Source organism: Lampetra fluviatilis, chromosome 60 (genome assembly GCF_964198595.1).
Source record: "Lampetra fluviatilis chromosome 60, kcLamFluv1.1, whole genome shotgun sequence".
In the NCBI taxonomy this organism is placed as follows: Eukaryota; Metazoa; Chordata; class Hyperoartia; order Petromyzontiformes; family Petromyzontidae; genus Lampetra; species Lampetra fluviatilis.
This window is the reverse complement of record NC_136334.1, coordinates 7,469,171-7,482,483: the sequence shown is the minus strand read 5'-3', so window position 1 is coordinate 7,482,483 and position 13,313 is coordinate 7,469,171. Positions and strand designations below refer to the sequence as shown.

At 54.4% G+C, this 13,313-nt stretch overlaps 1 long non-coding RNA gene across 1 annotated transcript in view; it reads left to right on the top strand.

The window, feature by feature from the left end:
* Window positions 1–11,492: 11,492 nt before the first annotated feature.
* The window catches only part of LOC144950978 (uncharacterized), a 5,592-nt gene continuing 3,771 nt past the window's right edge, over window positions 11,493–13,313 (top strand). The window contains exons 1-2 of the long non-coding RNA XR_013640433.1: window positions 11,493–11,520; window positions 12,461–12,505. This is a non-coding gene — a long non-coding RNA (uncharacterized LOC144950978). The remainder of the gene's footprint in view (window positions 11,521–12,460; window positions 12,506–13,313) is intronic.

Below are 13,313 nucleotides of genomic sequence, written 5' to 3'. Positions count from 1 at the left end.
ACGCGGTGCGGAGGATGGGGGGGGGGGCAGTGTTAGGTAACACCTCACCACGATTCTGTCTGTGTGTCTGTGTCTGTGAGTCTGTGATTCTGTGTGTCTGTGTGTCTGTGATTATGTGTGTCTGTGATTATGTGTGTATGTGTGTCTGTGTGTGTGTGATTATGTGTGTATGTGTGTCTGTGTGTGTGTGATTCTGTGTGTATGTGTGTCTGTGTGTGTGTGATTCTGTGTGTATGTGTGTGTGTGTGTGATTCTGTGTGTCTGTGTGTGTGTGTGATTCTGTGTGTCTGTGTGTGGTGTGATTCTGTGTGTCTGTGTGTGTGTGTGATTCTGTGTGTCTGTGTGTCTGTGTGTGTGTGATTCTGTGTGTCTGTGTGTGTGTGTGATTCTCTGTGTGTGTGATTCTGTGTGTATGTGTGTCTGTGTGTGTGTGATTCTGTGTGTCTGTGTGTGTGTGTGATTCTGTGTGTGTGTGATTCTGTGTGTATGTGTGTGTGTGATTCTGTGTGTCTGTGTGTGTGTGATTCTGTGTGTCTGTGTGTGTGATTCTGTGTGTATGTGTGTGTGTGTGATTCTGTGTGTGTGTGTGATTCTGTGTGTCTGTGTGTGTGTGATTCTGTGTGTCTGTGTGTGTGTGTGTGTGTGATTCTGTGTGTCTGTGTGTGTGTGTGATTCTGTGTGTCTGTGTGTGTGTGTGTGATTCTGTGTGTCTGTGTGTGTGTGATTCTGTGTGTCTGTGTGTGATTCTGTGTGTCTGTGTGTGTGTGATTCTGTGTGTCTGTGTGTGTGATTCTGTGTGTCTGTGTGTGTGTGTGATTCTGTGTGTCTGTGTGTGTGTGTGATTCTGTGTGTCTGTGTGTGTGTGATTCTGTGTGTCTGTGTGTGTGTGTGATTCTGTCTGTCTGTGTGTGTGTGATTCTGTGTGTCTGTGTGTGTGTGTGATTCTGTGTGTCTGTGTGTGTGTGATTATGTGTGTATGTGTGTCTGTGTGTGTGTGATTCTGTGTGTCTGTGTGTGTGTGTGTGATTCTGTGTGTCTGTGTGTGTGTGATTCTGTGTGTGTGTGTGATTCTGTGTGTCTGTGTGTGTGTGATTCTGTGTGTCTGTGTGTGTGTGTGTGATTCTGTGTGTCTGTGTGTGTGTGATTCTGTGTGTGTGTGTGTGTGATTCTGTGTGTGTGTGTGTGTGATTCTGTGTGTCTGTGTGTGTGTGATTCTGTGTGTGTGTGTGTGATTCTGTGTGTGTGTGTGATTCTGTGTGTGTGTGTGTGATTCTGTGTGTGTGTGTGTGATTCTGTGTGTGTGTGTGTGATTCTGTGTGTGTGTGCCCGCTGCTGGAGGCGACATCCGTGGAGGGGGAGCTCCAGGGAGAGAGCCCCCCCCCGCCCGCCCGCCCACCTCACCCCCCCCCCCCTTGCCCCCGCCCCTCCCTCTCCAGGTGTATCTTGGTCTACTCTTCCACCCTGGCCAGACACTTCTGGTGTGAGAGGTGGGAGTAACCACCAGCTTTACCCCAGCGCACGCGACACCTGCCGCTCACTGATGTAGTGGGCGGGGCTAGACGAGCAGTGGGCGGGGCTAGCGGGGTAGTGGGAGGAGCTAGCCGGGTAGTGGGCGGGGCTAGCCGAGCAGTGGGCGGGGCTAGCCGGGCAGTGGGCGGGGCTAGCCGAGTAGTGGGCGGGGCTAGCCGGGTAGTGGGAGGAGCTAGCCGGGTAGTGGGTGGGGCTAGCCGAGTAGTGGGCGGGGCTAGCCGAGTAGAGGGCGGGGCTAGCCGAGTAGAGGGCGGGGCTAGCCGAGTAGAGGGCGGGGCTAGCCGGGTAGTGGGCGGAGCTAGCCCGGTCGTGGGCGGGGCTAGCCGGGTAGTGGGCGGGGCTAGCCGAATAGTGGGCGGGGCTAGTTTGGTAGTGGGCGGAGCTAGCCGGGTAGTGGGCGGGGCTAGCCGGGTAGTGGGCGGGGCTAGCGGAGTAGTGGGAGGGGCTAGTCGAGTAGTGGGCGGGGTTACCAGGGTGCCGGGTAGAGGGAGGGGTGTGTGTGTGTGTGTTCATGTGGAGCCTCACACAATGCTGGTAGCTTTAACGTCTTTACATGCCCGTGTCCGTGTGCCCCCGTGTCTCCATATCCCCGTGTCCCCTAGTTCTCCACACATCCCCATGTCTCCACACCCCCGTGTCTCCACACATGCCCGTGTCCCCGTGTCTCCACACCCCGTGTCCCCGTGTCTCCACACATCCCCGTGTCTCCACACCCCCGTGTGTCCACCCCCCGTGTCCCCACCCACTCACCAAACTGGAAGAGGAGTCCATCCTCATCTGCCTCCTCCTCATCCCGCTGCTGCTGCTGTTGCTGCTGCTGCTGTTGCTGCTGCTGCTGTTGCTGCTGCTGCTGTTGCTGCTGCTGCTGTTGCTGCTGCTGCTGTTGCTGCTGCTGCTGTTGCTGCTGCTGCTGTTGCTGCTGCTGCTGTTGCTGCTGCTGCTGTTGCTGCTGCTGCTGTTGCTGCTGCTGCTGTTGCTGCTGCTGCTGTTGCTGCTGCTGCTGTTGCTGCTGCTGCTGTTGCTGCTGCTGCTGTTGCTGCTGCTGCTGTTGCTGCTGCTGCTGTTGCTGCTGCTGCTGTTGCTGCTGCTGCTGTTGCTGCTGCTGCTGTTGCTGCTGCTGCTGGTTGTGCTGCTGGTGGTGGTTGTGCTGGTGGTGGTGCTGGTGGTCGTCTCGATCCCTCCTCGCCGCCGCGTGCGGAGTCGTCCCCGCGACCCGGACTCGGCCCGCTGGGGTCAGGGCCCTCGGCCGCGGGGACTTGGGCGCCCGCGTGCACGGAGAGGGGTCCCGAGGGGGGTCCCGAGAGGGGTCCCGGGCCCCGCTCCTGGGGAGGCTGCGGGCCCCCCTCGGTGACGCGGCGGCCTTGGGGGTCGAGTGGGACGGGGCGAGCCCCGGCCTTCCGCGGGGAGGGGGGGGGCCCGATGCGGGGGGTCCCCTCCGGGGCCCCTGAGACATCCGACAACAAACAACGGCGAGGAACGAAGTTGGGGAAGGAATCCGTAGCGCGGTGTGCAGGCGGTGCAACTGCCCCGTCAGTCCGGCGTGACCTGCACTCCCCCCCCCCTCCCTAGCCACGTGATCCCCCGGATTACCCTTCCCTTGACCCCCCCCCCTCCCCCCCCCCCACTAGGACCCCCGTCACCTCTGGGGGTCTTCAGCGGCCCCCTCAGCGCGGGACGGCCCCTCTCCTCCTGCGCGCGGGGCCCGAACGCGGCGATCGCTTCGAGGAGGGGACCCACGTCCAGGTGGCTCCAGTCCAGGGTCTCGGCGTGGGGCCGGGACCCCCGGGAGCCCGGGGACCCCGGGGACCCCGCTGGGGGGCTCTCCGGCTCCGCGGGGATCCCGGCTGCTGCGTGTCGAGGGGCGGGCACGGAGCTCACTTGCAGGGACTCCAGGGCGAGGGACAGACGCGCCATCTCCTCCTGCAGGGCCTGCGTGGGGAGGGGGGCACGGGGGGGGGAGGGTGGGGGGCACGGGGGGGGGGGAGGGTGGGGGGCACGGGGGGGGGAGGTGGGGGGCACGGGGGGGGGGGTGCCATGTATTTGCGTGGAGGTGTTATTGCGCACTCTCCATGTTTCGATTAAAAAGCTTCTTTCGTGACTGCAGGGATTCATCTTCTTGGTTCTTTCGGTAAAGTCACGTAGAAGGGAAGTAATAAAATAATAAAATAAAACATAATAAGATAATTCTCACGACGTTTCGGCCACAACGCAAGCAGCCGTCCTCAGGTGAAGACCAGGTCTGTCGGGGAGACAGCGTGACTTTACCGAAAGAACCAAGAAGATGACCCCCCATGTTGACAGCGGGTAGCATCACTACAGGGGACGGCAGCAGCCGAGTGGCTACACCGATGTTCAGGGGCTTTGGTCAAAGGGGCCACCGGTGATTTCTGAGATCACGGATCCTGGGACACAATCCCCAAACCCCGGGAGGGGGGACTGGGGGGTGACGTCACCCTTCCAGGACATAGTGGAAGGTTCTGGAAGGAAGGCGTGGTCGAGGTGGAGCAAGCCCCGGGCCTGTGTAGAAGTCGGACCTCTGAACGATGGAGGGGCGGTCACCTCCAAGATGAAGACCGAAGACCTGCGCTGAGGATAGGACCCTGCATCCCAAGCTCCACCGTCCTTTTGATGGTGATGATGGTGATGGTGGTGATGATGATGGTAATGATGATAGTGATGGCTATGATGATGACGATTATGATGATGGTGATGATGGTAATGATTTCGATTTAAAGCTTTCGTGACTGCAGGGATTCATCTTCTTGGTTCTTTCGGTAAAGTCACGTAGAAGGGAAGTAATAAAATAATAAAAATAAAACATAATAAAATCAAATAATTCTCACGACGTTTCGGCTACAACGCAAGCAGCTGAAGACGGCTGCTTGCGTTGTAGCCGAAACGTCGTGAGAATTATTTGATTTTATTATGTATTATTTTTATTATTTTATTACTTCCCTTCTACGTGACTTTACCGAAAGAACCAAGAAGATGATGGTAATGATGATAGTGATGGCTATGATGATGACGATTATGATGGTTATGATGATGATGATGGTAATGATGATAGTGATGGCTATGATGATGACGATTATGATGGTTATGATGATGATGATGGTAATGATGATAGTGATGACGACGATGTTCGCGGTGTCCGTGCTGGCCTCTGACCCGCTGGACCCGGGCGTGCTCCTCCTCGACCTTCTCCCCGAGCTCTCCCCACCGCTGCGCCACCGCTCGGAGCGCTCGCTCCTTGCTCGCTGCGAGCGAGGAGCGAGCGCGGTCCCGAGCCTCCTCGGCACGGCAAGTCCCCAACGCCGCCTCTCGCACCCCCTCCTGGAGCTCTGAGAATCTGGGGGGGGGCAGGGGGCAGCAGGGGGCAGCGGGGGAGGGGTGGGGGTTAAGGGGCAGCGGGGGAGGGGGCATTGTCGTGGCTGCGTTATCTACGTCGTGTCTGCATTGTCGTGGCTGCGTTATCTTTGACCTTCGCTCGCTCGCTCGGGCAAGGGTGAACACGCTGGGCCTGGCGGTGGTGTTTTGGTGGTTGTGGTTTGGTGGTTGTGGTTTGGTGGTTGTGTTTTTGTGGTTTGGTGGTTGTGTTTTGGTGGTTGTGGTTTGGCGGTTGTGGTTTGGTGGTTGTGGTTTGGTGGTTTGGTAGTTGTGTTTTGGTGGTTGTGGTTTGGCGGTTGTGGTTTGGCGGTTGTGGTTTGGCGGTTGTGGTTTGGTGGTTGTGGTTTGGCGGTTGTGGTTTGGCGGTTGTGGTTTGGCGGTTGTGGTTTGGCGGTTGTGGTTTGGTGGTTGTGGTTTGGCGGTTGTGGTTTGGCGGTTGTGGTTTGGCGGTTGTGGTTTGGCGGTTGTGGTTTGGCGGTTGTGGTTTGGCGGTTGTGGTTTGGTGGTTTGGTTTGGTGGTTGTGGTTTGGTGGTTGTGGTTTGGCGGCTGTGGTTTGGCGGTTGTGGTTTGGCGGTTGTGGTTTGGCGGTTGTGGTTTGGCGGTTGTGGTTTGGCGGTTGTGGTTTGGCGGTTGTGGTTTGGCGGTTGTGGTTTGGCGGTTGTGGTTTGGCGGTTGTGGTTTGGCGGTTGTGGTTTGGCGGTTGTGGTTTGGCGGTTGTGGTTTGGCGGTTGTAATTTGGTGGTTGTGGTTTGGTGGTTGTGGCTTGGTGGTTGTGGTTTGGCGGTTGTGGTTTGGCGGTTGTGGTTTGGTGGTTGTGGTTTGGCGGTTGTGGTTTGGCGGTTGTGGTTTGGCGGTTGTGGTTTGGTGGTTGTGTTTCGGTGGTTGTGGTTTGGCGGTTGTGGTTTGGCGGTTGTGGTTTGGCGGTTGTGGTTTGGCGGTTGTGGTTTGGCGGTTGTGGTTTGGCGGTTGTGGTTTGGTGGTTGTGGTTTGGCGGTTGTGTTTTGGCGGTTGTGGTTTGGCGGTTGTGGTTTGGCGGTTGTGGTTTGGCGGTTGTGGTTTGGCGGTTGTGGTTTGGCGGTTGTGGTTTGGCGGTTGTGGTTTGGCGGTTGTGGTTTGGCGGTTGTGGTTTGGCGGTTGTGGTTTGGCGGTTGTAATTTGGTGGTTGTGGTTTGGCGGTTGTGGTTTGGTGGTTGTGGTTTGGTGGTTGTGGTTTGGCGGTTGTGGTTTGGCGGTTGTGGTTTGGCGGTTGTGGTTTGGCGGTTGTGGTTTGGTGGTTGTGGTTTGGCGGTTGTGGTTTGGCGGTTGTGGTTTGGCGGTTGTGGTTTGGCGGTTGTGGTTTGGCGGTTGTGGTTTGGCGGTTGTGGTTTGGTGGTTTGGTTTGGTGGTTGTGGTTTGGCGGTTGTGGTTTGGCGGTTGTGGTTTGGCGGTTGTGGTTTGGCGGTTGTGGTTTGGCGGTTGTGGTTTGGCGGTTGTGGTTTGGCGGTTGTGGTTTGGCGGTTGTGGTTTGGCGGTTGTGGTTTGGCGGTTGTGGTTTGGCGGTTGTGGTTTGGCGGTTGTGGTTTGGCGGTTGTGGTTTGGCGGTTGTGGTTTGGCGGTTGTGGTTTGGCGGTTGTGGTTTGGCGGTTGTAATTTGGTGGTTGTGGTTTGGTGGTTGTGGCTTGGTGGTTGTGGTTTGGCGGTTGTGGTTTGGCGGTTGTGGTTTGGTGGTTGTGGTTTGGCGGTTGTGGTTTGGCGGTTGTGGTTTGGTGGTTGTGGTTTGGTGGTTGTGTTTTGGTGGTTGTGGTTTGGCGGTTGTGGTTTGGCGGTTGTGGTTTGGCGGTTGTGGTTTGGCGGTTGTGGTTTGGCGGTTGTGGTTTGGCGGTTGTGGTTTGGTGGTTGTGGTTTGGCGGTTGTGTTTTGGCGGTTGTGGTTTGGCGGTTGTGGTTTGGCGGTTGTGGTTTGGCGGTTGTGGTTTGGCAGTTGTGGTTTGGCGGTTGTGGTTTGGCAGTTGTGGTTTGGTGGTTGTGGTTTGGTGGTTGTGTTTTGGCGGTTGTGGTTTGGCGGTTGTGGTTTGGCGGTTGTGGTTTGGCGGTTGTGGTTTGGCGGTTGTGGTTTGGTGGTTGTAATTTGGTGGTTGTGGTTTGGTGGTTGTGGCTTGGTGGTTGTGGTTTGGCGGTTGTGGTTTGGCGGTTGTGGTTTGGTGGTTGTGTTTTGGTGGTTGTGGTTTGGTGGTTGTGGTTTGGCGGTTGTGGTTTGGCGGTTGTGGTTTGGCGGTTGTGGTTTGGTGGTTGTGTTTTGGTGGTTGTGGCTTGGTGGGACGCAGGTAGCCTGGAACCCAGGGAACCTGGGACCCAGAGAGCCTCGGAACAAGGGACCTGGGTCTCTGGCGGCACCTGTGACCCCCCACTCACCGGGAGTTGATCCTCTCCAGGTGTGCGCTGAGGACCACCGCCTCATCCTCGCCCTCCTCCTCGTGCCCCGGGGTCCCCCAGAGCCCCTCAGGGCCTCCGCCCCACGGGCCCCCCTCCCACGGGGGTCCCGCTGAGGGGTCTTCAAAGTGCCGCTCCATGCGGGCCGGGGGTGGGGGGGGGCCGCTGAGGATGAATGAAGAAGAGAATGAACAAACGACTTTGATGAACGAGTGAATTAATGTGTGAATTAACAACCTAATGAGGGAATGAAAGGTTTAATTAATGAGCAACATGACGAATGCATGAGGGAGTGAATGAATGAAACAATGAGTGAATTAACAACTTAACGAGTGAATGAATGGGTGAATTAATGAACAACTTGACGAATGAGGGAGTGAATGAATTAAACAATGAATGAGTGAATTAATGTGTGAATTAACAACTTAATGAGTGAATGAAAGGGTGAATTAATGAGCAACATGACGAATGAGGGGATGGTCCCAGGCTGCCTGTGAATGAATGATCAACTTGAATGAATGAGGAAGTGAATTAATTAAACAATGAATGAGTGAATTGACGTGTGAATTAACAACTTAACGAGCGAATGAATGGGTGAATGAATGAGCAACTTAATGAGGGAATGAATGGGTGAATGAATGAGCAACTTGACGAATACATGAGTGAGTGAATGAAATAATGAATGAGTGAATTAATGTGTGAATTAACAACCTGAGTGAATGAATGGGTGAATTAATGAGGGAGTGAATGAATGAAACAATGAACGAGTCAGTAAATAAATTAATTAATATCTTGACGCGCGTGCGAGTGAATGAATGAAAGCCCCGAGCGAATGAATTAAAACCGAGAAAAGCATTCACGTGTGAATGAATTCATGAAAAAATGAACGACGGGATTGAATGAATAATTGTTGCAAAGCGTGAAGGAATGATCGCAGTGCAACGCTAAACCCCTGCAAAGACAAAGACTCCCTGTATAGCTTCAACGCAAGGTTGGGGCAAGTGCTGTTAGCGAGCAGCACGGCACACGAGGGGGTAGGGTGGCCAGCATCACGCCCGGCCGCCTTTGTCTCCCCAGTGGCGATGTTTACTACACACCGCTACACAAGGTACTCATTTGAGGCTGAGTCAACCTAGGGGAGGCCCATGACCGGTTCATGTACTACCGCTCCCCACACACTGACGCACACTGATGGACACACGTTGACACGTTGACACACAAAGATTCACACCCACTGACTAACGCACAAAGACAAAGATCCCCCGTGTAGCCTTAACAGACTGCAGGGGCAAGTGCTGTTAGCGAGCACCTAGAAAAGCCGGCACGGCACATACGCACACACACTCACTGACACACACGCACACACTTGGCACTCACACATACTTATTCACACACACACACACATTGACACACATGCACACATTGACACACACGCACACACTTGGCACTCACACATACTCATTCACACACACTCACTGACACACGCACTGATTGACACACGCCCACACACTCATTGACACACAGCACACTCACACACACTCATTCACACACACATTCATTGACACACACACACACATTGACACACGCACACACACTTATTGACACACAGCACACTCACACACACTGATGCACACACACACACATTCATTGACACACACACACACACACATTGACATACGCACACACACTTATTGACACACAGCACACTCATTCACACACACGCTGATTAACACCCGCACACACACTCATTGACACACGCACACACTGATTGTCACACGCACACACACTCATGACACACACACTGACACACACACACTGACACACTGACACACACACACTCCCACACCACTCGTACTCACAAACCCGCTTCGCCAGCTTGTCAACCAAAACAAACATCACCCCCCACCGCCACCGCCACCGCCACCACCTCCACTCCTCCCACCGCACCAATCACCTGGACAATACAGACACTGCTGCTGCTGATGCTGCCGCTGATGATGATGCTGATGCTGCCGCTGATGATGATGCTGATGCTGCTGCTGCTGCTTTTACAGTGCGTGACCTCACCTGAGTTTCCTGATTTACCTTGAGCCGCCACACCTGTGCGGACAGGTGAGGGCGAGGGGGGAGGGGCTAAGGGGGGGTAATCAACGCGACTGTTCCTCCTCCGTCGAAGGAGGGCAGGTTGCAGGTACAGTGCCTTGACTGCAGCTGCCTCCGTTTCTCTTTGGATCTCTATGGGACTCTGTGAGTCTCTGTGTATTTCTCTGAGTCCCCATGTATCTCTATGAGTGTCTATGGGTCTCTGTATCTCTGTGGATTTCTATGAGACTCTATGAGTCTCTGTGTATCTCTGAGTCTCCACGTATCTCTATGAGTGTCTATGGGTCTCCATGAGTCTCCACGTATCTCTATGAGTGTCTATGGGTCTCTGTGGATCTCTGTGGGACTCTGTGAGTCTCTGTGTATCTTTGATTTTTCACGCGCCTCTGAGTGTCTATGGGTCTCTGTGGATCGCTGTGGATCTCTATGAGACTCTATCAGTCTCTGTGTATATCTGAGTCTCCACGTATCTCTATGAGTGTCTATGGGTCTCTATGAGACTCTGAGTCTTTGTGTATATCTGAGTCTCCACGTATCTCTATGAGTGTATATGGGTCTCCGTGTATCTCTGTGTGTCTCTATGAGTCTCTGTGTATCTCTATGAATCTCTGTATCTCTGAGTCTCTACGTATCTCTACGAGTGTCTAAGGGTCTCCATGTATCTTTATGAGTGTCTATGGGTCTCTGTGGATCTCTATGAGACTCTATGAGTCTCTGTGTATCTCTGTGGGTCTCTATGAGTCTCTGTGTATCTCTGAGTGTGTATGGGTGTCCATGTGTCTCTGTGGATCTCTATGAGTCTCTGTGTATCTCTATGGGTCTCCTGTATTTCTGTGGGTCTCTATGGGTCTCTGTGCATCTCTGAATCTCCACGTACCTCTACGAGTGACTATGGGTCTCTGTATCTATATGGGTCTCTGTGGGTCTCTATGAATCTCTGTGTATCTCTATGAGTGTCTATGGGTCTCCATGTGTCTCTGTGGGTCTCCATGTGTCTCTGTGGGTCTCTATGAGTCTCTGAGTATCTCTGAGTCTCCACGTACCTCTACGTGTGTCCATGGTTCCCCTAGGCCCCAGGTCCTCTCGGTCCCAAGCCCCCTGGGTTTCACGTCCAGTCGCCAGAGCCGGTCCCTCGGGGGTACAGCAGCGAATTGGGGCGACTGCCCCGCGCCCCACGAGTTGGGGGGAGGCGGTGGGGAGAGGGGGATTCGATGTCGCGGTGGAATTTGTCCTCAGCACCCCCCCCACCCCCCCCTCCCCCCCCAAGGACGGTCCTGTGGGTCTAACACCGTTTTGAGACGAGGGTCAAAAGAAAGCTGTCTCTGGTGTGGACCAATCAGTTTCAAAGACAATGCATATATTATCAGAGTGTGTTTTTTTGTTTGCATTCTGAACACAAGCAGTGTGGTCAATGCAGACGTGATTACTCGTAAAAAGGTTTTAGTTTTGTTGACGGAAAAATGGGTAAAAAACTATTCTTAGCTTTCCCACTCTGTTTTTCCACCCTCCTGATGACCATTGCTTATCTACGTAACTTTACCGAAAGATACAAGAACATTTTGCTGGAGACGTTTGCGGAGTGTTAATACCGATTCTGAGTCTGAGTTGGCTGGGAGAACAGTCGCCGTTTGGAGTTCCACACAAACCCCCCCCCCAACTCCGCTTCAATAATCACAAAAATACTCATCAAGAATTCACTCGCCCTGGGCGCTGAAATAATGGCACGAGTTGACCGAGTCCTCACTGAATCCTGGGCTCGGAGCGCCCTCTAGCGGTGGTGATGGAGAAGGGGGAGGGGGAGGGAGAGGGGGAGGGAGGGAGTAGGGGGGGAGGGAGTAGGGGGGGAGGGAGAGAGGGGGAGGGAGGGAGGGAGAGAGGGGGAGGGAGGGAGGGAGAGAGGGGGAGGGAGGGAGGGAGAGAGGGGGAGGGAGGGAGGGGGAGGGAGGGAGGGAGAGAGGGGGAGGGAGGGAGGGAGAGAGGGGGAGGGAGGGAGGGAGAGAGGGGGAGGGAGGGAGGGAGAGAGGGGGAGGGAGGGAGAGAGGGGGAGGGAGTAGGGGGAGAGAGGGAGGGAGAGAGGACACGGGAGTGGAGGTACTGGGAGTGGCTGAGCAGCAAAACTGATGTAGTTCACACACAGACACACTCCGGTAGATACTTATACACACACAGACACTCACACAGAGACACACAGAGAGAGACACACACAGATACTCACACGGAGACACTCACATACAGAGACTCACTCACACACAGACACTCAGACACTCACACAGAGAGACACACACACAGAGACTCACTCACACACAGACACTCACACAGACCCTTTCACTCACAGACTCTCTCACCACGCCGCCTCCCAACACACTCACTCGCCACACTCACCACACTCACCACACTCACCACACTCACCACACTCACCACACACTCACCACACCCACACTCACCACACTTACCAGACACTCACCACACCCACACACTAACCACACTCACCACACCCACCACACTCACCACACTCCCCACACTCACCACACTCACCACACCCACACACTCACCACACCCACACTCACCACACTTACCAGACACTCACCACACTCACCACACTCACCACACCCACCACACTCACCACACTCCCCACACTCACCACACTCACCACACCCACACACTCACCACACCCACACACTCACCACACTTACCAGACACTGACCACACCCACACACTAACCACACTCACCACACCCACCACACTCACCACACTCACCACACCCACACACTCACCACACTCACCACACCCACACTCACCACCCCGCCACACTCACCACACTCACCACACCCACATACTCACCACACTCACCACACCCACACTCACCACCCCGCCACACTCACCACACTCACCACACCCACACACTCACCACACTCACCACACCCACACTCACCACCCCGCCACACTCACCACACTCACCACACCCACATACTCACCACACTCACCACACACGTGCACAAGTTAACACGTGTGTGCTCACCTCTGCGCCCAGGTGATGCTATGGCAGGAGAAAGTCCATGGGGAGACAGCGATTTGAGTAAGAACACCACCACCACCACAATCATCATTGTCATCATCATCACCATCATCATCACTACCACCACCACAATCATCATTGTCATCATCACCACCATCATCATCACTACCACCACCACAATCATCATTGTCATCATCACCACCATCATCATCACTACCACCACCACAATCATCATTGTCATCATCACCACCATCATCATCACTACCACCACCACAATCATCATTGTCATCATCATCACCATCATCATCACTACCACCACCACAATCATCATTGTCATCATCACCACCATCATCATCACTACCACCACCACAATCATCATCGTCATCATCATCACCACCATCACCACAACCACCACCACAATCATCATCATTGTTACCATCATCACCACCACCACCACAATCATCATTGTCATCATCATCACCACAATCATGATCAATGTGATACCGTGTGAAATGTCCCGAGGCTCAATACCAAAACCGGTCTCTGCCACGTGACCCTTGCACTGAGTTGTTTTCCCAAAGTGTCTGGTGAGTGTCTGGTGAGTGTGTGGTGAGTGTGTGGTGAGTGTGTGTGGTGAGTGTGAGTGGTGAGTGTGTGGTGAGTGAGTGTGTGTGTGGTGAGTGAGTGTGTGGTGAGTGAGTGTGTGTTGTATAACAGTGTGTGTGGTGAGTGTGTGTGTGTGGTGAGTGAGTGTGTGGTGAGTGAGTGTGTGTCTGGTGAGTGAGTGTGTGGTGAGTGAGTGTGTGTGTGGTGAGTGAGTGTGTGTGGTGAGTGAGTGTGTGTTGTATAACAGTGTGTGTGGTGAGTG